Raw genomic sequence first — 3,900 nt, 5'->3', positions numbered from 1 at the left:
CCACCCCCCCTTACGAAAAAGTTGAAAAAAGACGAACCACCCCCCCTTGCGAAAACTTTTTTGGAGCCAAATTTCTTCATGAAAATTTTCAACTTTTTTGAAGCTGAATTTCATCATGAAAATTTTCAACTTTTTTGAATCCGAATTTCTTCATGAAAATGTTTCACTTTTTTGAAGCCGAAATACTTCATGAAAATTTTGGACATCTGAATATGTCTCTATATGATAAAAAAAAACATATGATCAAAAAAATGAAAAAGCTTACAGCACCTGGTATTCCCAGGCGGTCTCCCATCAAAGTACTAACCAGGCCCGACCCTGCTTAGCTTCCGAGATCGGGCGTGTTCAGGGTGGTATGGCCGTAAGCCATTATTGTGTGCAGAAAGGGGCCTTTTAAAGATGTCATGTCCTTGATTCTGGCTGAATTTTTGGACATGTGAATATTTCTCTATATGATAAAAAAAAAACATGTGATCAAAAAAATGAAAAAGCTTACAGCACCTGGTGTTCCCAAGCGGTCTCCCATCCAAGTACTAACCAGGACCGACCCTGCTTAGCTTCCGAGATCGGACGAGTTCAGGGTGGTATGGCTGTAAGCCATTATTGTGTGCAGAAAGGGGCCTTTTAAAGATGTCATCCCTTTGATTCTGGCTGAATTTTTGGACATGTGAATATGTCTCTATATGATAAAAAAAAAAACATATGATCAAAAAAATGAAAAAGCTTACAGCACCTGGAATTCCCAGGCGGTCTCCCATCCAAGTACTAACCAGGCCCGACCCTGCTTAGCTTCCGAGATCGGATGAGTTCAGGGTGGTATGGCCGTAAGCCATTATTGTGTGCAAAAAGGGGAATTTAAAGATGTCATGCCATTGATTCTGGCTGAATTTTTGGACATATGAATAAGTCTCTATATGATAAAAAAAAAAACATATGATCAAAAAAATGAAAAAGCTTACAGCACCTGGAATTCCCAGGCGGTCTCCCATCCAAGTACTAACCAGGCCCAACCCTGCTTAGATTCCGAGATCGGACGAGTTCTGGGTAGTATGGCCGTAAGCCATTATTGTGTGCAGAAAGGGGCCTTTTAAAGATGTCATGCCCTTGATTCTGGCTGAATTTTTGGACATGTGAATATGTCTCTATATGATAAAAAAAAAAAATATGGTCAAAAAAATGAAAAAGCTTACAGCACCTGGTATTCCCAGGTGGTCTCCCATCCAAGTACTAACCAGGCCCGACCCTGCTTAGCTTCCGAGATTGGATGAGATCGGGCGTGTTCAGGGTGGTATGGCCGTAAGTCAGTATTGTGTGCAGACAGGGGCCTTTTAAAGATGTCATGCCCTTGATTCTGGCTGAATTTTTGGACATGTGAATATGTCTCTCTATGATAAAAAAAAAAACGTATGATCAAAAAAATGAAAAAGCTTACAGCACCTGGTATTCGCAGGCGGTCTCCCATCCAAGTACTAACCAGGCCCGAACCTGCTTAGCTTCCGAAATCGGACGAGTTCAGGGTGGTATGGCTGTAAGCCAGTATTGTGTGCAGAAAGGGGCCTTTTAAAGATGTCATGCCCTTGATTCTGGCTGAATTTTTGGACATGTGAATATGTCTCTCTATGATAAAAAAAAACATATGATCAAAAAAATGAAAAAGCTTACAGCACCTGGTATTCCGAGGCGGTCTCCCATCCAAGTACTAACCAGGCCCGACCCTGCTTAGCTTCCGAGATCTGACGAGATCTGACGTGTTCAGGGTGGTATGGCTGTAAGCCATTATTGTGTGCAGTAAGGGGCCTTTTAAAGATGTCATGCCCTTGATTCTGGCTGAATTTTTGGACATGTGAATATGTCTCTATATGATAAAAAAAAAACATATGATCAAAAAAATGAAAAAGCTTACAGCACCTGGTATTCCCAGGCGGTCTCCCATCCAAGTACTAAACAGGCCCGACGCTGCTTAGCTACCGAGATCGGACGAGTTCAGGGTGGTATGGCCGTAAGCCATTATTGTGTGCAGAAAGGGGCCTTTTAAAGATGTCATGCCCTTGATTCTGGCTGAATTTTTGGACATGTGAATATGTCTCTATATGATAAAAAAAAAACATATGATCAAAAAAATGAAAAAGCTTACAACACCTGGTATCCCCAGGCGGTCTCCCATACAAGTACTAACCAGGCCCTACCCTGCTTAGCTTCCGAGATTGGCCATGTTCAGGGTGGTATGGCCGTAAGCCATTATTGTGTTCAGAAAGGGGCCTTTTAAAGATGTCATGCCCTTGATTCTGGCTGAATTTTTGGACATATGAATAAGTCTCTATATGATAAAAAAAAAAACATATGATCAAAAAAATGAAAAAGCTTACAGCACCTGGAATTCCCAGGCGGTCTCCCATCCAAGTACTAACCAGGCCCAACCCTGCTTAGATTCCGAGATCGGACGAGTTCTGGGTAGTATGGCCGTAAGCCATTATTGTGTGCAGAAAGGGGCCTTTTAAAGATGTCATGCCCTTGATTCTGGCTGAATTTTTGGACATGTGAATATGTCTCTATATGATAAAAAAAAAAAATATGGTCAAAAAAATGAAAAAGCTTACAGCACCTGGTATTCCCAGGTGGTCTCCCATCCAAGTACTAACCAGGCCCGACCCTGCTTAGCTTCCGAGATTGGATGAGATCGGGCGTGTTCAGGGTGGTATGGCCGTAAGTCAGTATTGTGTGCAGACAGGGGCCTTTTAAAGATGTCATGCCCTTGATTCTGGCTGAATTTTTGGACATGTGAATATGTCTCTCTATGATAAAAAAAAAAACGTATGATCAAAAAAATGAAAAAGCTTACAGCACCTGGTATTCGCAGGCGGTCTCCCATCCAAGTACTAACCAGGCCCGAACCTGCTTAGCTTCCGAAATCGGACGAGTTCAGGGTGGTATGGCTGTAAGCCATTATTGTGTGCAGAAAGGGGCCTTTTAAAGATGTCATGCCCTTGATTCTGGCTGAATTTTTGGACATGTGAATATGTCTCTCTATGATAAAAAAAAACATATGATCAAAAAAATGAAAAAGCTTACAGCACCTGGTATTCCGAGGCGGTCTCCCATCCAAGTACTAACCAGGCCCGACCCTGCTTAGCTTCTGAGATCTGACGAGATCTGGCGTGTTCAGGGTGGTATGGCTGTAAGCCATTATTGTGTGCAGTAAGGGGCCTTTTAAAGATGTCATGCCCTTGATTCTGGCTGAATTTTTGGACATGTGAATATGTCTCTATATGATAAAAAAAAAACATATGATCAAAAAAATGAAAAAGCTTACAGCACCTGGTATTCCCAGGCGGTCTCCCCTTCAAGTACTAACCAGGCCCGACCCTGCTTAGCTTCCGAGATCTGACGAGATCGGGCGTGTTCAGGGTGGTATGGCCATAAGTCATTATTGTGTGCAGTAAGGGGCCTTTTAAATATGTCATGCCCTTGATTCTGGCTGAATTTCTGGACATGTGAATATGTCTCTATATGATAAAAAAAAAACATATGATCAAAAAAATGAAAAACCTTACAGCACCTGGTATTCCCAGTTGGTCTCCCATCCAAGTACTAACCAGGCACGACCCTGCTTAGCTTCCGAGATCGGGCATGTTAAGGGTGGTATGGCCGTAAGTCATTAGTGTGTGCAGAAAGGGGCCTTTTAAAGATGTCATGCCCTTGATTCTGGCTGAATTTTTGGACATGTGAATATGTCTCTATATGATAAAAAAAAACACATGATCAAAAAAATGAAAAAGCTTACAGCATCTGGTATTCCCAGGCGGTCTCCCCTTCAAGTACTAACCAGGCCCGACCCTGCTTAGCTTCCGAGATCGGACGAGATCGGGCGTGTTCAGGGTGGTATGGCCATAAGTCATTATT

The 3,900-nt window shown here is 42.5% G+C and overlaps 6 non-coding genes and 10 pseudogenes across 6 annotated transcripts; all 16 read right to left on the bottom strand.

Annotated features, from left to right (window-relative positions):
- Nucleotides 1–258: 258 nt before the first annotated feature.
- Nucleotides 259–367, bottom strand: LOC132979664 (5S ribosomal RNA; annotated as a pseudogene).
- A 122-nt stretch (nucleotides 368–489) lies between these two features.
- LOC132979666 (5S ribosomal RNA) lies at nucleotides 490–598 on the bottom strand (annotated as a pseudogene).
- A 123-nt stretch (nucleotides 599–721) lies between these two features.
- Nucleotides 722–830, bottom strand: LOC132979665 (5S ribosomal RNA; annotated as a pseudogene).
- A 122-nt stretch (nucleotides 831–952) lies between these two features.
- On the bottom strand, nucleotides 953–1,061 carry LOC132979673 (5S ribosomal RNA; annotated as a pseudogene).
- Nucleotides 1,062–1,183: 122 nt separating this feature from the next.
- Nucleotides 1,184–1,302, bottom strand: LOC132979674 (5S ribosomal RNA). The gene has a single exon (XR_009674086.1). It is a non-coding gene; the product is annotated as a 5S ribosomal RNA (ribosomal RNA).
- A 123-nt stretch (nucleotides 1,303–1,425) lies between these two features.
- LOC132979670 (5S ribosomal RNA) lies at nucleotides 1,426–1,534 on the bottom strand (annotated as a pseudogene).
- Nucleotides 1,535–1,655: 121 nt separating this feature from the next.
- On the bottom strand, nucleotides 1,656–1,774 carry LOC132979689 (5S ribosomal RNA). The gene has a single exon (XR_009674098.1). It is a non-coding gene; the product is annotated as a 5S ribosomal RNA (ribosomal RNA).
- A 122-nt stretch (nucleotides 1,775–1,896) lies between these two features.
- On the bottom strand, nucleotides 1,897–2,005 carry LOC132979667 (5S ribosomal RNA; annotated as a pseudogene).
- A 122-nt stretch (nucleotides 2,006–2,127) lies between these two features.
- Nucleotides 2,128–2,236, bottom strand: LOC132979675 (5S ribosomal RNA; annotated as a pseudogene).
- Nucleotides 2,237–2,359: 123 nt separating this feature from the next.
- Nucleotides 2,360–2,468, bottom strand: LOC132979671 (5S ribosomal RNA; annotated as a pseudogene).
- A 122-nt stretch (nucleotides 2,469–2,590) lies between these two features.
- On the bottom strand, nucleotides 2,591–2,709 carry LOC132979662 (5S ribosomal RNA). The gene has a single exon (XR_009674084.1). It is a non-coding gene; the product is annotated as a 5S ribosomal RNA (ribosomal RNA).
- A 123-nt stretch (nucleotides 2,710–2,832) lies between these two features.
- LOC132979669 (5S ribosomal RNA) lies at nucleotides 2,833–2,941 on the bottom strand (annotated as a pseudogene).
- A 121-nt stretch (nucleotides 2,942–3,062) lies between these two features.
- LOC132979684 (5S ribosomal RNA) lies at nucleotides 3,063–3,181 on the bottom strand. Its single transcript, XR_009674094.1, has one exon. It is a non-coding gene; the product is annotated as a 5S ribosomal RNA (ribosomal RNA).
- A 122-nt stretch (nucleotides 3,182–3,303) lies between these two features.
- Nucleotides 3,304–3,422, bottom strand: LOC132979687 (5S ribosomal RNA). The gene has a single exon (XR_009674097.1). It is a non-coding gene; the product is annotated as a 5S ribosomal RNA (ribosomal RNA).
- Nucleotides 3,423–3,544: 122 nt separating this feature from the next.
- LOC132979668 (5S ribosomal RNA) lies at nucleotides 3,545–3,653 on the bottom strand (annotated as a pseudogene).
- Nucleotides 3,654–3,774: 121 nt separating this feature from the next.
- Nucleotides 3,775–3,893, bottom strand: LOC132979663 (5S ribosomal RNA). Its single transcript, XR_009674085.1, has one exon. It is a non-coding gene; the product is annotated as a 5S ribosomal RNA (ribosomal RNA).
- Between the last annotated feature and the right edge of the window lie 7 nt (nucleotides 3,894–3,900).

This window comes from Labrus mixtus, chromosome 8 (assembly GCF_963584025.1).
Source record: "Labrus mixtus chromosome 8, fLabMix1.1, whole genome shotgun sequence".
NCBI classification, from domain to species: domain Eukaryota; kingdom Metazoa; phylum Chordata; class Actinopteri; order Labriformes; family Labridae; genus Labrus; species Labrus mixtus.
Note: the sequence above shows the minus strand (reverse complement) of the source record. Positions and strands in the feature narration are given on the sequence as shown.